This window comes from Pecten maximus, chromosome 9 (assembly GCF_902652985.1).
Source record: "Pecten maximus chromosome 9, xPecMax1.1, whole genome shotgun sequence".
NCBI lineage: Eukaryota > Metazoa > Mollusca > Bivalvia > Pectinida > Pectinidae > Pecten > Pecten maximus.
Genome location: NC_047023.1, coordinates 33,580,359 through 33,602,954, shown reverse-complemented (window position 1 = coordinate 33,602,954; position 22,596 = coordinate 33,580,359). Strand labels below are relative to the sequence as shown.

The window sequence follows — 22,596 nt, the reverse complement described above, 5'->3', positions numbered from 1 at the left end:
AGTTTTACTTTACATAAACCAATGTTTGTTTACTTTAACACGGACAGTTTTACTTTACATAAACCAATGTTTGTTTACTTTAACACGGACAGTTTTACTTTACATAAACCAGTTTGTACTTTAACACGGACAGTTTTACTTTAACACGGACAGTTTTACTTAACACGGACAGTTTACTTTACTAACACCAGTTACTTAACGTTTTACTTAACACGGACAGTTTACTTACATAACCAATGTTTGTTTACTTTAACACGGACAGTTTTACTTTACATAAACCAATGTTTGTTTACTTTAACACGGACAGTTTTACCTTAACATAACCAATGTTTGTTTACTTTAACACGGACAGTTTTACTTACATAAACCAATGTTTGTTTACTTTAACACGGACAGTTTTACTTACATAAACCAATGTTTGTTTACTTTAACACGGACAGTTTTACTTTACATAAACCAATGTTTGTTTACTTTAACACGGACAGTTTTACTTTACATAAACCAATGTTTGTTTACTTTAACACGGACAGTTTACTTTACATAAACCAATGTTTGTTTACTTTAACACGGACAGTTTTACTTTACATAAACCAATGTTTGTTTACTTTAACACGGACAGTTTTACCTTACATAAACCAATGTTTGTTTACTTTAACACGGACAGTTTTACTTTACATAAACCAATGTTTGTTTACTTTAACACGGACAGTTTTACTTTACATAAACCAATGTTTGTTTACTTTAACACGGACAGTTTTACTTTACATAAACCAATGTTTGTTTACTTTAACACGGACAGTTGTACTTTACATAAACCAATGTTTGTTTACTTTACACGGACAGTTTTACTTACCTAAACCCATGTTTGTTTACTTTAACACGGACAGTTTTACTTTACATAAACCATGTTTGTTTACTTTAACACGGACGTTTGTACTTACATAAACCAATGTTTGTTACTTTAACACGGCACAGTTTGACTTTACATAAACCAATGTTTGTTTACTTTAACACGGACAGTTTGTACCTTACATAAACCAATGTTGTGTTTACTTTAACCACGGACAGTTTTACTTACATAAACCAATGTTTGTTTACTTTTAACACGGACAGTTGTACTTTACATAAACCAATTTGTTTGTTTACTTTTAACACGGACAGTTGTTACTTTACATAAACCCAATGTTTGTTCACTTTAACACGGACAGTTGTACTTTACATAAACCAATGTTTGTTGTACTTTAACACAGGACAATTTTACCTTTACCTAAGGACCATGTTTTTTACTTTACCGGAACCAAGGTTTGTTACTTGAACACGGACAGTTTTACTTTCATAACACCAATGTTTGTTTACTTAACACGGACGTTTTACCTTACATAAACCAATGTTTGTTTACTTTAACACGGACAGTTTTACTTTACATAACCAATGTTTGTTTACTTTAACACGGACAGTTTTACTTTACATAAACCAATGGTTTGTTTACTTTAACACGGACAGTTTTACTTACATAAACCAATGTTTTGTTTACTTTAACACGGACAGTTTTACCTTTACATAAACCAATGTTGTTTACTTTAACACGGACAGTTTTACTTTACATAAACCAAGTTTGTTTACTTTAACACGGACAGTTTACTTACATAACCAATGTTTGTTTACTTAACACGGACAGTTTTACTTTACATAAACCAATGTTTGTTTACTTAACACGGACAGTTTTACTTTACATAAACCAATGTTTGTTTAATTTAACACGGCAGTTGTACTTTACATAACCAATGTACTTTAACAGTTTACTTTAACACAGACAATTTTACTTTAACACGGACAGTTTTACTTACATAAACCAATGTTTGTTTACTTTAACACGGACAGTTTTACTTTACATAAACCAATGTTTGTTTACTTTAACACGGACAGTTTTACCTTACATAAACCAATGTTTGTTTACTTTAACCGGACAGTTTTACTTTAACACGGACAGTTTTACTTTAACACGGACAGTTTTACTTTACATCAACCAATGTTTGTTTACTTTAACACGGACAGTTTTACTTTACATAAACCAATGTTTGTTTACTTTAACACAGACAGTTTTACTTTACATAAACCAATGTTTGTTTACTTTAACACAGACAGTTTTACTTTAACACGGACAGTTTTACTTTAACACGGACAGTTTTACTTTACACAGACAGTTTTACTTTACATAAACCAATGTTTGTTTACTTTAACACAGACAGTTTTACTTTAACACGGACAGTTTTACTTTAACACGGACAGTTTTACTTTAACACGGACAGTTTTACTTTACATAAACCAATGTTTGTTCAATTTAACACGGACAGTTTTACCTTACATAAACCAATGTTTGTTTACTTTAACACGGACAGTTTTACTTTACATAAACCAGTGTTTGTTTACTTCAACACGGACAGTTTTACTTTACATAAACCAATGTTTGTTCAATTTAACACGGACAGTTTTACTTTACATAAACCAATGTTTGTTCAATTTAACACGGACAGTTTTACTTTACTTAAACCAATGTTTGTTTTCTCCAGATTGTTGTGAAGATCTCTTCGTTGTTCTAACACAAATATATATATTCAAAGTCTTGTTTACAAAACATTAATGTTTTATTTCGAAATGCGCGAAAAAAAAAAGTGAAATTGCTTATTTGCGAGGCGATTTGTCGTCTTTCCACCTCGCTGTTTATCGTATTTTTCGCTGCGACATAACTCTAAATAGCGTCTTTTCGCCTTGCTGGGGCGAATTATTTCGCCATGCAAAAAAGCAACTTCGCGTTTTCCTTTATTTCTCTTTGAGTTATGGCGTATTTTAGTTATGTCGACATACGAATTGACGATAATTAGCAAGGCGACAAAACAAAGATGATCGTTCTGCCGAGGCGACAAAACGAAACAACGAAACGGCAGAAATCAGCCAACATAGATCACGGTTTGTTCTTTTCGTGTCGTTTTTCGGTTGCAGCAATCTTATAATTCTGATTTAGAATGTGTCTTTAGGAGAATTGGGCGTTGACAGTATAATGTTGCTGTAATTTGTGCCCAATACTGTAGTCGCTTTTTTTTGGCAAAGTAATATGTTAAAACCAAAAAGCTTGCTGGTATTCATGTAACAGTCTTAAAACCAGTTATTCAAAGGGATTCATCAAAACATTTATTATGACTCGATATTTACATTTGTACAGGCAGGTGGAGTTGTTGCTTTCGCTCGAGTAGTTTTCGGGCAGTCCCTCTCAATATAAAACGGCACGTGTGAAAGACTAGTTGACTTTTGGGATATGTCCCGGTGTTAGACAATTCGTTCTAATTTGAATTCATGCTGTTTAACGTGATGTATGAGATGACATAATCCCTTTGAACTTTTTATTTCGTCAGTACATAAATTACACAAGTATTATACTGATTTGAATATTTTCTTTCTCCTCTCTAACAACTGGAGGCTCAGGTAATTTTGTCAGCATTTAATTTCCGACCAAATCGTTACCCTAGTCTTTAAATACTCATTTCCCAGTGACCTAAGTCTTTTTCCCACCAACGCGGAAAGCAATAAAATGTCCAAATAAGAACCGAACACACTGTATGGCGAATGTTTATGCGTTTCATCAACGGTATAAGCTGTTGGGTTAATTTACGCTCGGTGAAACCCGGATTTGGATCCGTCTCTGACCGATTATTAAAGGGCTCGAGTCCCAGGATTTATAGCCTCTGTACCAGGGACCATGGAATATATTAGAGGTCTAAACCTATCATTATTGAAAGCACATGTCCGTATTCAAGTGAAATGCTAAATAGTTTAAATCCGATACGACCTCGATGAGGACTTGATCAGTAATATGTCATTATTCGGATTCTCGGTCCCGATAAGCTGTTGTGTGGGAAAATAAGATATACAGATTTTTTTTTATCTGCCAACATGTGCATTTCATTTTATAAGTTACAAATTGTTGTCAGATTAACACACGCTCGGTAGATTTTGATATGCATTAAAAAAATTAAAAAATTAAAACGTTCCCAAGTAAACAATATTGCTTCACTTTTTTCGGGGATTTCATGTAAAGTTTGGCTTTTACATTTTTGTGTTTTCATATACGTCTGTACTTTCGTCTATTTTATAAAGCGGTTATATTACGGAGAGAGGACAAAATAAAAAAAATTGGTTCAGGTTCTACCGAGATTTGAACTCGGATCGCAGGATTCAGAGTCCTGAGTGCTAACCATTACACCATAGAACCGGTTCTTACACACACAAATATAGATAGGACTAATAGTTATTATATACACGTACGTGTAGTATAGAGTACTCTGTACCTGGAATGTAAACCTTGTGGAAACCCCTAGCTGTTCATGTGGATATATATGTGAAAATGTGCATCACTTTTTTTTTCAATGTAGCCATCATCATACTGTTGAGAGAAACGTCTTTATGCGACACCTGAACAATATGAATTTAGAAATACCTTGCGATTTATATTTACTTTTATTCAGTATCGAAGATTTATCGTTTGAATGTAATTCAGAAATATTCTTGCATATCCATACTGTCATCAAAACTAGCAATAGATTCAATTAATAATAAGACTTATTTATTCTCTTCCCTTCTTTTCTTCCATTTCTCCTCACCCTTCCGTTTCTCCTCATCCCTTTCTCTTTCTTCCCTTTTTCTCTTTTTCTCCATCCAAAAAAGGGCTTATAATGTAAATTTATGTATAATATACCAATTGTATATTCTTCTTTATTTTGGACATTATTAAGGAAAGGGTGATCACATAAGTTGTAATAACTTCTTCCCAATCCGTTTGTAAACTTTTTGCAATAAAATATGTTTAAACTAAACTAAAACCTGGAATGTCGATATCAGTATGGGTTAGTGTGCCTTATATAAATACACTATTTCATGATTATTAATATTACATAGGATTCCTAATATATATAAATATCTGACTGTACAGACGAAGAAAGCCCTTATCTAATCATTCAGTATAACTATTTCGTCTGACATATACTTATCTAAATACTTCAGATAACGTCGAGTCAGCGACAACAAGAAACTCGACCGAAAATATACAAAAATATATATATTAATAAATCAAATAAAAATAAATGTTATATATACATAAATAGGTTCTACCGAGATTTGAACTCGGATCGCTGGATTCAAAGTCCAGAGTGCTAACCATTACACCATAGAACCTGTTACTATGTTTAGATATACTTACCTGTACATGATTTTTTTTGTTTGTTACATTATATGGATTTTACTTATCAACGTTTGGAGGTGACGTCACAGAGCCAAAATCAGTTCAGATAAGATAAGATAAATTTTATTACCAGTTCAGGACCTTTTGATCCTCTATACCGGACTCCGAGATATGATTATTACAATAAATAAAATCAATAAATTGTGACAACAGTTACAATTGTGACAACATATAATATTGATCTATCAGATGATGTTTTATATTTACATATATACACTTCTAAGAAATATTGAAAAGCATCAAATGTTTTGGATCAAAGTGGTAACGCCTTATTTTTGATGTTGCTGACAAAGTAGGGATTATTTGGGCCATCTCCAGTACATGTAAGGGTAAACTATCGATACGGACTTATATACATGGCTTCAATACTTCCCTCGCTTGGTTTGAACGTATTTTATTGTTTAAACACAATTGGATTGGGCACAATTTCTAACAACTTATAAAAGCCCTCTCCATAAATATATATTACAAAGATTGTAATAGCGACAAAGTATACCTAATAATTTATGAAAAAAGAAAAGGAAAGAAGAATTGAAGGGAGAAAGACCGATCTAAAGCTCTTTAGTACGATGCCATGCAAATGATATACTTGTTATATGAACAATGCACAATATTGATATCATCAAATTGTAAACTCTAAGTGACAAAGGTAGGATAGGAAAAAAACATGTACCTGTTCACACGAATGATTTGCTTAGAAACGGTCACTTAATTGAATAAAGTTTGATCTGTTTTAGAAATTCAACATAATAATAAAACATTAATAAGTTTAGGCGTACAGACTGAAGGTGTAACAGCTTATCAAACATTTCACGTCTAATATTCATGTAATTGGACATTGGAAAAATAATGAAAAGATTTTTCGCATGGGTAACTACATGCACATGAAGATGATTTGACTAAATTCACTCGATACAGGTCATAATTAAAGCCACATACTCCCAAACAACTTAAAATTCTAGTTGCACACATGTATTAATGGCAATCCAAGATGCTCATTCATGCTCTCCTAACATTAAAATGACCACTGGCCTGGACGCTTGAACAGGGAAGTCCTTGAGACATCAGTGTATAACAAGAAATATTTCTTTAAAAAAGATAAACGACATACTTTTAATGCTGGTGGTTATAATTACACTGTATATAAACTGCTGGTGAAATAAATTAACGAACTACTGCGTTTTAGAACGAATAACAAAATTATATCAGTTTGAATCATTTTTGGTGATAATAAGTCTGCATTTGAATCAGGAATGTAATTGTATGAATTTGTCATTTGAAAAGATACATCCACTTATTAAGCTTGCATTCAATCTTAACTTTGTTTCGTTTTTAACTGCATATCTGATTGTGCATTTACCGCTACATTAACCAATCACATACTTCATCTTGACCAGTAACGCCACCTGTCGCGTCTTATCCAGGGCCAAAAGAATATTATACAGCTATGCCGAAAAATAACTCGCCGCATTTATATTTATCGCGAGATTTGTTACGGAGCCGAGAACGAGGCTATAACAACGTGCGCTGCACATAAACTACACACATGGCCGTTGCATACGTGAACTGTGCATAATAATGCTTTTATTTAAACATCTTAACAGAATATTCGCGTAATAACTGAACAAAATAAACAAAGTTTACATTAAGATACTTAATTTTGAAATGTAGCAATATGCATACATCAAAACATCGATAACATTTTAGATTGGTGAAGTTGACAATGTTCAAAAGCTAACCTGCAATCCAATAGGTGTCCGGTAAAATCGGAATTCGAGTCTGTTCCCTTTTCTTTTCTCGCTAACTTCCAACGAACCATTTCCTTTCCTAAGGAAATACTCGAGTTTAGCCGATGCCAATCATTTTTGCGTCTTTTTTGTTTTTTTGGCAGAATCTGTCTGCGTTTTCGCCATTTTGTATGGACTGTAAAACCTGCCGTTGCATTGTGAGACTAATTTTCAGATAAACTTGGTCCGGCAGCCACAGTTATTATTTTTGGGAATTACCGTATACTTTCATAAATACACATTTTCTTTCAGTTTCTGATTCACGATAATCTGTTAGGTATGTTTCAAGTCCGAAAACTGTAAAAAGCTCAAAATGTAAACATTGATATATGTTTCTTAGGACGTATGTGGCTTTAACTTGGCTTCAATTGTGTACAGGTTTTGTTTATAAAATATTCAGCCGACGAGGACCGTAACTAAGGAAACTCGGATGATTTCCCTCGCTTCTCAAATACAACAATGTTTAGATACACAAGGTTGGTAACAATAATCATTGTTCTGGATTTATAAAAAGAAAGGCATTTAAAAAAAAGAGATGTTCGCATTGACATTAATAGATTATTTTTAAATACGAAATTCAATAAGTTAAAACAATATTTATTTGAATCAATATTTAAATGAGATTTAACATTACAAATGAGATTTAACATTTTTAAATGATATTTAACATAACTAAATAAGACTTAATATTATTAAATGATATTTGATATTATCAAGTGATATTTAACATTATTAAGTGAGATTTCATATTATTAAGTCAGATTTAATATAATTAAGTGATATTTAACCTTATTAATATGATTTAATATTATTAAGTGAGATTTAGTATTATTAAGTTATATCAAATATTATTAACTGAGATTTAACATTATTAAATGTGATTTAGTATTATTCAGTTATATTAAATATTATTAAGTAAGATTTAACATTATTAAATGTTATTTAATATCATTAAGTGAGATCTAATATCATTAAGTTAGATATGATATTATTAAGTGAGGTTTAATATTATTAAGTGAGATTTAACATTTTTAATAACGCACCAAAAACAATTTTATAGCAATTCAGTTCTTTTATTTGGACGTTTGTAAGTACAAAGTAGTTCGAAGTAACATAACAAACAACACACATAAAGTGTTACAATGTTATATAAAGTTTGAAAATATATGATGGCATGATTTTATTAGACTACAATAATAACTAATATCACAATATTGTTTTACATTGAAATACAATGATATGGTTTATGCCATTGATATCAATTACGATTGGTTATTGACTACAAAATAACTAATATAAATACCCTTATAGTTAGCGGGAAAATTGTGGTCGTGTTACAGAACTTGTGTACTTTTATCTGATGTGATAAATGCTTTTAATTGATGTGTTTACATCATTAGATCTCTATCAACACCGTGGCATACAATTAAAGCGAGAAAATGAATTAGAATGATTTAATCTATTATAAAATTGAAATTAAAAAAAGTCTTCCGCTGATAACACTCCATATTTATCAATATTGCCTGGTAATTAACGCTAATCACCCTTATTAGATTACAAACCCCCATTTCCTTCGGAATAGTGAAAGTTTGATTACATCGCAACGTAATGGAAATGTACATTTATTAATCTTTTCCTTATTTTGTTTTATTTTTCCTTTCCGCACATCTTGATTAATTCTATATTTCAACCATGCAGGATTCGAACACACTTGGTTATCGACCGCTGTTGGTTCCGGCGTGGCCCCATACCCGACCACTGGACCGAATCTATACCCTAAATCTAGTAATAAATATGTCAAATATCGACCAGATCAAACAGACCGCCCTCAACGACAGGTCGCGCATATGACAGATTATAGGAATTGGGAAAAGTACACCCCACAGGTACCCGGAAGTGTCTGTAGAATTAGTCTAAGCCGCAAGCTGGTGACCGTAGTCAAAAGTGCATAGGGCATGGCAGGAATATGTGTGTTCAGTTGACGCGTCGACCGTCAATATTATACATGTTTGAATTATATTGATATCTCCTTTAACTATTTGTTACTTAAACGAAATTCTCTAGATATAAAACGAACCAAAGCTCTGTAAAAACCCAGAATCTGGAGAGTTTGTATAAAACATCGAACACGAGTGGTCCGGCAAAGCTGAATTGATGAATGTATTAAACAAGTTTAGTACATTATGATGATACAAACATTAGAAGTGATCGTTAGGGAGGAAGAGAACATTTTGATGCATAACTTAATCGCAATGATTGACAGGATGTCCTTTGAAGCCAATAACGAAGTGTCGCAATGAGGTCATCACGATGACGACATTTTGAGGGTTAATCAACAGGATGCTTAGCTAACGTACAAGGACCTGAAACTTCAATATGTCCAAAGATGTCACTTTTTTAATCAAGCCCCCAACAACCTCTAAAAATGTGCTTTACACACAAGGAAAGGTCCAAATACAAGTTGACTGTAACAAATTAGCTAAAGTGTACCCTGAATGTTTTTGTTATGGTTACTAATTGTTAGTTAAAGTTGTAAAAATAAAGTTCTATGAAGAACGCCACATTGTAAATAAACAAATGAGCCAGATGAAGCATAAGGTCAAATATCACCGTGTAATAGGGTGCTGTCTAATATCACAGTGTAATAGGGTGCTGTCTACTATCACCGTGTAATAGGGTGCTGTCTAACATCACAGTGTAATAGGGTGCTGTCTAACATCACAGTGTAATAGGGTGCTGTCTAATATCACAGTGTAATAGGGTGCTGTCTAACATCACAGTGTAATAGGGTGCTGTCTAATATCACAGTGTAATAGGGTGCTGTCTACTATCACAGTGTAATAGGGTGCTGTCTAATATCACCGTGTAATAGGGTGGTGTCTAATATCATAGTGTAATAGGGTGCTGTCTAATATCACAGTGTAATAGGGTGGTGTCTAATATCACCGTGTAATAGGGTGTTGTCTGATATCACCGTGTAATAGGGTGCTGTCTAATATCACAGTGTAATAGGGTGCTGTCTAATATCACAGTGTAATAGGGTGCTGTCTAATATCACAGTGTAATAGGGTGCTGTCTAATATCACAGTGTAATAGGGTGCTGTCTAATATCACAGTGTAATAGGGTGCTGTCTAATATCACAGTGTAATAGGGTGCTGTCTAATATCACAGTGTAATAGGGTGCTGTCTAATATCACAGTGTAATAGGGTGCTGTCTAATATCACCGTGTAATAGGGTGCTGTCTAATATCACAGTGTAATAGGGTGCTGTCTAATATCACAGTGTAATAGGGTGCTGTCTACTATCACCGTGTAATAGGGTGCTGTCTAATATCACCGTGTAATAGGGTGCTGTCTACTATCACAGTGTAATAGGGTGCTGTCTAATATCACAGTGTAATAGGGTGCTGTCTAATATCACCGTGTAATAGGGTGCTGTCTACTATCACAGTGTAATAGGGTGCTGTCTACTATCACAGTGTAATAGGGTGCTGTCTAATATCACCGTGTAATAGGGTGCTGTCTACTATCACAGTGTAATAGGGTGCTGTCTAATATCACAGTGTAATAGGGTGCTGTCTACTATCACAGTGTAATAGGGTGCTGTCTAATATCACAGTGTAATAGGGTGCTGTCTACTATCACCGTGTAATAGGGTGCTGTCTAACATCACAGTGTAATAGGGTGCTGTCTAATATCACAGTGTAATAGGGTGCTGTCTAATATCACAGTGTAATAGGGTGCTGTCTAATATCACAGTGTAATAGGGTGCTGTCTAATATCACCGTGTAATAGGGTGGTGTCTAATACCACAGTGTAATAGGGTGTTGTCTACTATCACAGTGTAATAGGGTGCTGTCTAATATCACAGTGTAATAGGGTGCTGTCTAATATCACAGTGTAATAGGGTGCTGTCTAATATCACCGTGTAATAGGGTGCTGTCTAATACCACAGTGTAATAGGGTGCTGTCTAATATCACAGTGTAATAGGGTGGTGTCTAATATCACAGTGTAATAGGATGCTGTCTAATATCACAGTGTAATAGGGTGGTGTCTAATATCACAGTGTAATAGGGTGGTGTCTAATATCACAGTGTAATAGGATGCTGTCTAATATCACAGTGTAATAGGGTGGTGTCTAATATCACAGTGTAATAGGGTGCTGTCTAATATCACAGTGTAATAGGGTGCTGTCTAATATCACCGTGTAATAGGGTGCTGTCTAATATCACAGTGTAATAGGGTGCTGTCTAATATCACCGTGTAATAGGGTGCTGTCTGATATCACCGTGTAATAGGATGCTGTCTAATATCACAGTGTAATAGGGTGCTGTCTAATATCACCGTGTAATAGGGTGCTGTCTAATATCACAGTGTAATAGGGTGCTGTCTAATATCACAGTGTAATAGGGTGTTGTCTAATATCACAGTGTAATAGGGTGCTGTCTAATACCACAGTGTAATAGGGTGCTGTCTAATACCACCGTGTAATAGGGTGCTGTCTAATATCACCGTGTAATAGGGTGCTGTCTAATATCACAGTGTAATAGGGTGGTGTCTAATATCACAGTGTAATAGGGTGCTGTCTAATATCACAGTGTAATAGGGTGGTGTCTAATATCACAGTGTAATAGGGTGCTGTCTAATATCACAGTGTAATAGGATGCTGTCTAATATCACAGTGTAATAGGGTGGTGTCTAATATCACAGTGTAATAGGGTGCTGTCTAATATCACCGTGTAATAGGGTGCTGACTAATATCACCGTGTAATAGGGTGGTGTCTAATATCACCGTGTAATAGGGTGTTGTCTAATATCACAGTGTAATAGGGTGTTGTCTACTATCACAGTGTAATAGGGTGTTGTCTAATATCATAGTGTAATAGGATGCTGTCTAATATCACAGTGTAATAGGGTGGTGTCTAATATCACAGTGTAATAGGGTGGTGTCTAATATCACAGTGTAATAGGGTGTTGTCTACTATCACAGTGTAATAGGGTGTTGTCTAATATCATAGTGTAATAGGATGCTGTCTACTATCACAGTGTAATAGGGTGCTGTCTAATATCACCGTGTAATAGGGTGGTGTCTAATATCACAGTGTAATAGGGTGCTGACTAATATCACCGTGTAATAGGGTGCTGTCTAATATCACAGTGTAATAGGGTGATGTCTAATATCACAGTGTAATAGGGTGGTGTCTAATATCACCGTGTAATAGGGTGCTGTCTAATATCACCGTGTAATAGGGTGCTGTCTAATATCACAGTGTAATAGGGTGATGTCTAATATCACAGTGTAATAGGGTGCTGACTAATATCACCGTGTAATAGGGTGCTGTCTAATATCATAGTGTAATAGGGTGCTGTCTAATATCACAGTGTAATAGGGTGTTGTCTACTATCACCGTGTAATAGGGTCATGTCTAATATCACAGTGTAATAGGGTGCTGTCTAATATCACAGTGTAATAGGATGCTGTCTACTATCACCGTGTAATAGGGTGGTGTCTAATATCACCGTGTAATAGGGTGCTGTCTAATATCACAGTGTAATAGGGTGCTGTCTAATATCACAGTGTAATAGGGTGCTGTCTAATATCACAGTGTAATAGGGTGCTGTCTAATATCACAGTGTAATAGGGTGCTGTCTAATATCACAGTGTAATAGGATGCTGTCTAATATCACAGTGTAATAGGGTGGTGTCTAATATCACAGTGTAATAGGATGCTGTCTAATATCACAGTGTAATAGGGTGCTGTCTAATATCACAGTGTAATAGGATGCTGTCTGATATCACAGTGTAATAGGGTGCTGTCTAATATCACAGTGTAATAGGATGCTGTCTAATATCACAGTGTAATAGGATGCTGTCTAATATCACAGTGTAATAGGGTGCTGTCTAATATCACAGTGTAATAGGGTGCTGTCTAATATCACAGTGTAATAGGGTGCTGTCTAATATCACAGTGTAATAGGGTGCTGTCTAATATCACAGTGTAATAGGGTGCTGTCTAATATCACCGTGTAATAGGGTGCTGTCTAATATCACAGTGTAATAGGATGCTGTCTAATATCACAGTGTAATAGGGTGCTGTCTAATATCACCGTGTAATAGGGTGCTGTCTAATATCACAGTGTAATAGGATGCTGTCTGATATCACAGTGTAATAGGGTGCTGTCTAATATCACAGTGTAATAGGGTGCTGTCTAATATCACAGTGTAATAGGGTGTTGTCTAATATCACCGTGTAATAGGGTGCTGTCTAATATCACAGTGTAATAGGGTGTTGTCTAATATCACAGTGTAATAGGGTGCTGTCTAATATCACAGTGTAATAGGGTGCTGTCTAATATCACAGTGTAATAGGATGGTGTCTAATATCATAGTGTAATAGGGTGCTGTCTAATATCACAGTGTAATAGGGTGCTGTCTAATATCACCGTGTAATAGGGTGCTGTCTGATATCATAGTGTAATAGGGTGCTGTCTAATATCACAGTGTAATAGGGTGCTGTCTAATATCACAGTGTAATAGGGTGCTGTCTAATATCACAGTGTAATAGGGTGGTGTCTAATATCACAGTGTAATAGGGTGTTGTCTACTATCACAGTGTAATAGGATGTTGTCTAATATCACAGTGTAATAGGGTGCTGACTAATATCACCGTGTAATAGGGTGCTGTCTAATATCACAGTGTAATAGGGTGCTGTCTAATATCACCGTGTAATAGGGTGCTGTCTAATATCACAGTGTAATAGGGTGCTGTCTACTATCACCGTGTAATAGGGTGCTGTCTAATATCACAGTGTAATAGGGTGCTGTCTAATATCACAGTGTAATAGGGTGCTGTCTAATATCACAGTGTAATAGGATGCTGTCTAATATCACCGTGTAATAGGATGCTGTCTAATATCATAGTGTAATAGGGTGCTGTCTAATATCACAGTGTAATAGGGTGCTGTCTAATATCACCGTGTAATAGGATGCTGTCTAATATCACAGTGTAATAGGGTGCTGTCTAATATCACAGTGTAATAGGGTGCTGTCTAATATCACCGTGTAATAGGGTGCTGTCTAATATCACAGTGTAATAGGGTGTTGTCTAATATCACAGTGTAATAGGGTGCTGTCTAATATCACAGTGTAATAGGGTGCTGTCTAATATCACCGTGTAATAGGGTGCTGTCTAATATCACCGTGTAATAGGGTGCTGTCTGATATCATAGTGTAATAGGGTGCCGTCTAATATCACAGTGTAATAGGGTGGTGTCTAATATCACAGTGTAATAGGGTGCTGTCTAATATCACCGTGTAATAGGGTGCTGTCTAATATCACCGCGTAATAGGGTGCTGTCTGATATCATAGTGTAATAGGGTGCCGTCTAATATCACAGTGTAATAGGGTGCTGTCTAATATCACAGTGTAATAGGGTGCTGTCTAATATCACAGTGTAATAGGGTGCTGTCTAATATCACAGTGTAATAGGGTGCTGTCTAATATCACAGTGTAATAGGGTGGTGTCTAATATCACCGTGTAATAGGGTGCTGACTAATATCACCGTGTAATAGGGTGCTGTCTAATATCACCGTGTAATAGGGTGCTGTCTAATATCACAGTGTAATAGGGTGCTGTCTAATATCACCTTGTAATAGGGTGCTGTCTAATATCACAGTGTAATAGGGTGCTGTCTAATATCACAGTGTAATAGGGTGCTGTCTAATATCACCGTGTAATAGGGTGCTGTCTAATATCACAGTGTAATAGGGTGCTGTCTAATATCACAGTGTAATAGGGTGCTGTCTAATATCACAGTGTAATAGGGTGCTGTCTACTATCACCGTGTATTAGGATGCTGTCTAATATCACAGTGTAATAGGGTGTTGTCTAACATCACAGTGTAATAGGGTGCTGTCTAATATCACAGTGTAATAGGGTGCTGTCTAATATCACCGTGTAATAGGATGTTGTCTAATATCACCGTGTAATAGGGTGCTGTCTAATATCACCGTGTAATAGGGTGATGTCTAATACCACCGTGTAATAGGGTGTTGTCTAATATCACCGTGTAATAGGGTGCTGTCTAATATCACAGTGTAATAGGGTGCTGTCTAATATCACAGTGTAATAGGGTGCTGTCTAATATCACCGTGTAATAGGGTGCTGTCTAATATCACCGTGTAATAGGGTGCTGTCTAATATCACCGTGTAATAGGATGCTGTCTAATATCACAGTGTAATAGGGTGTTGTCTAATATCACAGTGTAATAGGGTGCTGTCTAATATCACAGTGTAATAGGGTGCTGTCTAATATCACCGTGTAATAGGATGCTGTCTAATATCACAGTGTAATAGGGTGTTGTCTAATATCACAGTGTAATAGGGTGCTGTCTAATATCATAGTGTATTAGGGTGCTGTCTAATATCACAGTGTAATAGGGTGCTGTCTAATATCACCGTGTAATAGGGTGCTGTCTAATATCACCGTGTAATAGGGTGCTGTCTAATATCACCGTGTAATAGGGTGCTGTCTAATATCACCGTGTAATAGGGTGCTGTCTGATATCATAGTGTAATAGGGTGCCGTCTAATATCACAGTGTAATAGGGTGCTGTCTAATATCACAGTGTAATAGGGTGCTGTCTAATATCACAGTGTAATAGGGTGCTGTCTAATATCACAGTGTAATAGGGTGCTGTCTAATATCACAGTGTAATAGGGTGGTGTCTAATATCACCGTGTAATAGGGTGCTGACTAATATCACCGTGTAATAGGGTGCTGTCTACTATCACCGTGTAATAGGGTGCTGTCTAATATCACCGTGTAATAGGGTGCTGTCTAATATCACCGTGTAATAGGGTGCTGTCTAATATCACAGTGTAATAGGGTGCTGTCTAATATCACCGTGTAATAGGGTGCTGTCTAATATCACAGTGTAATAGGGTGCTGTCTAATATCACAGTGTAATAGGGTGCTGTCTAATATCACCGTGTAATAGGGTGCTGTCTAATATCACAGTGTAATAGGGTGCTGTCTAATATCACAGTGTAATAGGGTGCTGTCTAATATCACAGTGTAATAGGGTGCTGTCTACTATCACCGTGTATTAGGATGCTGTCTAATATCACAGTGTAATAGGGTGTTGTCTAACATCACAGTGTAATAGGGTGCTGTCTAATATCACAGTGTAATAGGGTGCTGTCTAATATCACAGTGTAATAGGGTGCTGTCTAATATCACCGTGTAATAGGGTGCTGTCTAATATCACAGTGTAATAGGGTGCTGTCTAATATCACAGTGTAATAGGGTGCTGTCTAATATCACCGTGTAATAGGGTGCTGTCTAATATCACCGTGTAATAGGGATGCTGTCTAATATCACAGTGTAATAGGGTGCTGTCTAATATCACCGTGTAATAGGGTGCTGTCTAATATCACAGTGTAATAGGGTGCTGTCTAATATCACAGTGTAATAGGGTGCTGTCTAATATCACAGTGTAATAGGATGCTGTCTAATATCACAGTGTAATAGGGTGCTGTCTAATATCACCGTGTAATAGGATGCTGTCTAATATCACAGTGTAATAGGGTGCTGTCTAATATCACCGTGTAATAGGGTGCTGTCTAATATCACAGTGTAATAGGATGCTGTCTAATATCACCGTGTAATAGGGTGCTGTCTAATATCACAGTGTAATAGGGTGCTGTCTAATATCACCGTGTAATAGGATGTTGTCTAATATCACCGTGTAATAGGGTGCTGTCTAATATCACCGTGTAATAGGGTGATGTCTAATACCACCGTGTAATAGGGTGTTGTCTAATATCACCGTGTAATAGGGTGCTGTCTAATATCACAGTGTAATAGGGTGCTGTCTAATATCACAGTGTAATAGGGTGCTGTCTAATATCACCGTGTAATAGGGTGCTGTCTAATATCACCGTGTAATAGGGTGCTGTCTAATATCACCGTGTAATAGGATGCTGTCTAATATCACAGTGTAATAGGGTGTTGTCTAATATCACAGTGTAATAGGGTGCTGTCTAATATCACAGTGTAATAGGGTGCTGTCTAATATCACCGTGTAATAGGATGCTGTCTAATATCACAGTGTAATAGGGTGTTGTCTAATATCACAGTGTAATAGGGTGCTGTCTAATATCATAGTGTATTAGGGTGCTGTCTAATATCACAGTGTAATAGGGTGCTGTCTAATATCACCGTGTAATAGGGTGCTGTCTAATATCACCGTGTAATAGGGTGCTGTCTAATATCACCGTGTAATAGGGTGCTGTCTAATATCACAGTGTAATAGGGTGCTGTCTAATATCATAGTGTATTAGGGTGCTGTCTAATATCACAGTGTAATATGGTGCTGTCTAATATCACCGTGTAATAGGGTGCTGTCTAATATCACCGTGTAATAGGGTGCTGTCTAATATCACCGTGTAATAGGGTGCTGTCTAATATCACAGTGTAATAGGGTGCTGTCTAATATCACAGTGTAATAGGGTGCTGTCTAATATCACAGTGTAATAGGGTGCTGTCTAATATCACCGTGTAATAGGGTGCTGTCTAATATCACAGTGTAATAGGGTGCTGTCTAATATCACCGTGTATTAGGATGCTGTCTAATATCACAGTGTAATAGGGTGCTGTCTAATATCACAGTGTAATAGGGTGTTGTCTACTATCACAGTGTAATAGGGTGCTGTCTAATACCACCGTGTAATAGGGTGCTGTCTAATATAACCGTGTAATAGGGTGCTGTCTAATATCACAGTGTAATAGGGTGCTGTCTAATATCACAGTGTAATAGGGTGCTGTCTAATACCACCGTGTAATAGGGTGCTGTCTAATATCACCGTGTAATAGGGTGCTGTCTAATATCACCGTGTAATAGGGTGCTGTCTAATATCACAGTGTAATAGGGTGCTGTCTACTATCACCGTGTAATAGGGTGCTGTCTAATATCACAGTGTAATAGGGTGCTGTCTAATATCACAGTGTAATAGGGTGCTGTCTAATATCACAGTGTAAAAGGATGCTGTCTAATATCACCGTGTATTAGGATGCTGTCTAATATCATAGTGTAATAGGGTGCTGTCTAATATCACAGTGTAATAGGGTGCTGTCTAATATCACCGTGTAATAGGATGCTGTCTAATATCACAGTGTAATAGGGTGCTGTCTAATATCACAGTGTAATAGGGTGCTGTCTAATATCACCGTGTAATAGGGTGCTGTCTAATATCACAGTGTAATAGGGTGTTGTCTAATATCACAGTGTAATAGGGTGCTGTCTAATATCACAGTGTAATAGGGTGCTGTCTAATATCACCGTGTAATAGGGTGCTGTCTAATATCACCGTGTAATAGGGTGCTGTCTGATATCATAGTGTAATAGGGTGCCGTCTAATATCACAGTGTAATAGGGTGGTGTCTAATATCACAGTGTAATAGGGTGCTGTCTAATATCACCGTGTAATAGGGTGCTGTCTAATATCACCGTGTAATAGGGTGCTGTCTGATATCATAGTGTAATAGGGTGCCGTCTAATATCACAGTGTAATAGGGTGCTGTCTAATATCACAGTGTAATAGGGTGCTGTCTAATATCACAGTGTAATAGGGTGGTGTCTAATATCACAGTGTAATAGGGTGGTGTCTAATATCACAGTGTAATAGGGTGGTGTCTAATATCACCGTGTAATAGGGTGCTGTCTAATATCACCGTGTAATAGGGTGCTGTCTACTATCACCGTGTAATAGGGTGCTGTCTAATATCACCGTGTAATAGGGTGCTGTCTAATATCACCGTGTAATAGGGTGCTGTCTAATATCACAGTGTAATAGGGTGCTGTCTAATATCACCGTGTAATAGGGTGCTGTCTAATATCACAGTGTAATAGGGTGCTGTCTAATATCACAGTGTAATAGGGTGCTGTCTAATATCACCGTGTAATAGGGTGCTGTCTAATATCACAGTGTAATAGGGTGCTGTCTAATATCACAGTGTAATAGGGTGCTGTCTAATATCACAGTGTAATAGGGTGCTGTCTACTATCACCGTGTAATAGGATGCTGTCTAATATCACAGTGTAATAGGGTGCTGTCTAATATCACAGTGTAATAGGGTGCTGTCTAATATCACAGTGTAATAGGGTGCTGTCTACTATCACCGTGTATTAGGATGCTGTCTAATATCACAGTGTAATAGGGTGTTGTCTAACATCACAGTGTAATAGGGTGCTGTCTAATATCACAGTGTAATAGGGTGCTGTCTAATATCACAGTGTAATAGGGTGCTGTCTAATATCACCGTGTAATAGGGTGCTGTCTAATATCACAGTGTAATAGGGTGCTGTCTAATATCACAGTGTAATAGGGTGCTGTCTAATATCACCGTGTAATAGGGTGCTGTCTAATATCACCGTGTAATAGGATGCTGTCTAATATCACAGTGTAATAGGGTGCTGTCTAATATCACCGTGTAATAGGGTGCTGTCTAATATCACAGTGTAATAGGGTGCTGTCTAATATCACAGTGTAATAGGGTGCTGTCTAATATCACAGTGTAATAGGATGCTGTCTAATATCACAGTGTAATAGGGTGCTGTCTGATATCACCGTGTAATAGGATGCTGTCTAATATCACAGTGTAATAGGGTGCTGTCTAATATCACCGTGTAATAGGGTGCTGTCTAATATCACAGTGTAATAGGATGCTGTCTAATATCACCGTGTAATAGGGTGCTGTCTAATATCACAGTGTAATAGGGTGCTGTCTAATATCACCGTGTAATAGGATGTTGTCTAATATCACCGTGTAATAGGGTGCTGTCTAATATCACAGTGTAATAGGGTGTTGTCTAATATCAACGTGTAATAGGGTGCTGTCTAATATCACAGTGTAATAGGATGCTGTCTAATATCACCGTGTAATAGGATGTTGTCTAATATCACAGTGTAATAGGATGCTGTCTAATATCACAGTGTAATAGGGTGCTGTCTAATATCACCGTGTAATAGGGTGCTGTCTAATATCACAGTGTAATAGGGTGTTGTCTAATATCACAGTGTAATAGGGTGCTGTCTAATATCACAGTGTAATAGGATGCTGTCTAATATCACAGTGTAATAGGGTGTTGTCTAATATCACCGTGTAATAGGGTGATGTCTAATACCACCGTGTAATAGGGTGTTGTCTAATATCACCGTGTAATAGGGTGCTGTCTAATATCACAGTGTAATAGGGTGCTGTCTAATATCACAGTGTAATAGGGTGCTGTCTAATATCACCGTGTAATAGGGTGCTGTCTAATATCACCGTGTAATAGGGTGCTGTCTAATATCACCGTGTAATAGGATGCTGTCTAATATCACAGTGTAATAGGGTGTTGTCTAATATCACAGTGTAATAGGGTGCTGTCTAATATCACAGTGTAATAGGGTGCTGTCTAATATCACCGTGTAATAGGATGCTGTCTAATATCACAGTGTAATAGGGTGTTGTCTAATATCACAGTGTAATAGGGTGCTGTCTAATATCATAGTGTATTAGGGTGCTGTCTAATATCACAGTGTAATAGGGTGCTGTCTAATATCACCGTGTAATAGGGTGCTGTCTAATATCACCGTGTAATAGGGTGCTGTCTAATATCACCGTGTAATAGGGTGCTGTCTAATATCACAGTGTAATAGGGTGCTGTCTAATATCATAGTGTATTAGGGTGCTGTCTAATATCACAGTGTAATATGGTGCTGTCTAATATCACCGTGTAATAGGGTGCTGTCTAATATCACCGTGTAATAGGGTGCTGTCTAATATCACCGTGTAATAGGGTGCTGTCTAATATCACAGTGTAATAGGGTGCTGTCTAATATCACAGTGTAATAGGGTGCTGTCTAATATCACCGTGTAATAGGATGCTGTCTAATATCACAGTGTAATAGGGTGTTGTCTAATATCACAGTGTAATAGGGTGCTGTCTAATATCATAGTGTATTAGGGTGCTGTCTAATATCACAGTGTAATAGGGTGCTGTCTAATATCACCGTGTAATAGGGTGCTGTCTAATATCACCGTGTAATAGGGTGCTGTCTAATATCACCGTGTAATAGGGTGCTGTCTAATATCACAGTGTAATAGGGTGCTGTCTAATATCATAGTGTATTAGGGTGCTGTCTAATATCACAGTGTAATATGGTGCTGTCTAATATCACCGTGTAATAGGGTGCTGTCTAATATCACCGTGTAATAGGGTGCTGTCTAATATCACCGTGTAATAGGGTGCTGTCTAATATCACAGTGTAATAGGGTGCTGTCTAATATCACAGTGTAATAGGGTGCTGTCTAATATCACAGTGTAATAGGGTGCTGTCTAATATCACCGTGTAATAGGGTGCTGTCTAATATCACAGTGTAATAGGGTGTTGTCTAATATCACAGTGTAATAGGGTGCTGTCTAATATCACCGTGTATTAGGATGCTGTCTAATATCACAGTGTAATAGGGTGCTGTCTAATATCACAGTGTAATAGGGTGTTGTCTACTATCACAGTGTAATAGGGTGCTGTCTAATACCACCGTGTAATAGGGTGCTGTCTAATATAACCGTGTAATAGGGTGCTGTCTAATATCACAGTGTAATAGGGTGCTGTCTAATATCACAGTGTAATAGGGTGCTGTCTAATACCACCGTGTAATAGGGTGCTGTCTAATATCACCGTGTAATAGGGTGCTGTCTAATATCACCGTGTAATAGGGTGCTGTCTAATATCACAGTGTAATAGGGTGCTGTCTACTATCACCGTGTAATAGGGTGCTGTCTAATATCACAGTGTAATAGGGTGCTGTCTAATATCACAGTGTAATAGGGTGCTGTCTAATATCACAGTGTAAAAGGATGCTGTCTAATATCACCGTGTATTAGGATGCTGTCTAATATCATAGTGTAATAGGGTGCTGTCTAATATCACAGTGTAATAGGGTGCTGTCTAATATCACCGTGTAATAGGATGCTGTCTAATATCACAGTGTAATAGGGTGCTGTCTAATATCACAGTGTAATAGGGTGCTGTCTAATATCACCGTGTAATAGGGTGCTGTCTAATATCACAGTGTAATAGGGTGTTGTCTAATATCACAGTGTAATAGGGTGCTGTCTAATATCACAGTGTAATAGGGTGCTGTCTAATATCACCGTGTAATAGGGTGCTGTCTAATATCACCGTGTAATAGGGTGCTGTCTGATATCATAGTGTAATAGGGTGCCGTCTAATATCACAGTGTAATAGGGTGGTGTCTAATATCACAGTGTAATAGGGTGCTGTCTAATATCACCGTGTAATAGGGTGCTGTCTAATATCACCGTGTAATAGGGTGCTGTCTGATATCATAGTGTAATAGGGTGCTGTCTAATATCACAGTGTAATAGGGTGCTGTCTAATATCACAGTGTAATAGGGTGCTGTCTAATATCACAGTGTAATAGGGTGGTGTCTAATAT

The 22,596-nt window shown here is 36.7% G+C and overlaps 2 non-coding genes across 2 annotated transcripts; both read right to left on the bottom strand.

Annotated features, from left to right (window-relative positions):
- Positions 1-4,195: 4,195 nt before the first annotated feature.
- On the bottom strand, positions 4,196-4,267 carry Trnaq-cug. Its single transcript has one exon. It is a non-coding gene; the product is annotated as a tRNA-Gln (tRNA).
- Positions 4,268-5,154: 887 nt separating this feature from the next.
- Positions 5,155-5,226, bottom strand: Trnaq-uug. The gene has a single exon. It is a non-coding gene; the product is annotated as a tRNA-Gln (tRNA).
- Between the last annotated feature and the right edge of the window lie 17,370 nt (positions 5,227-22,596).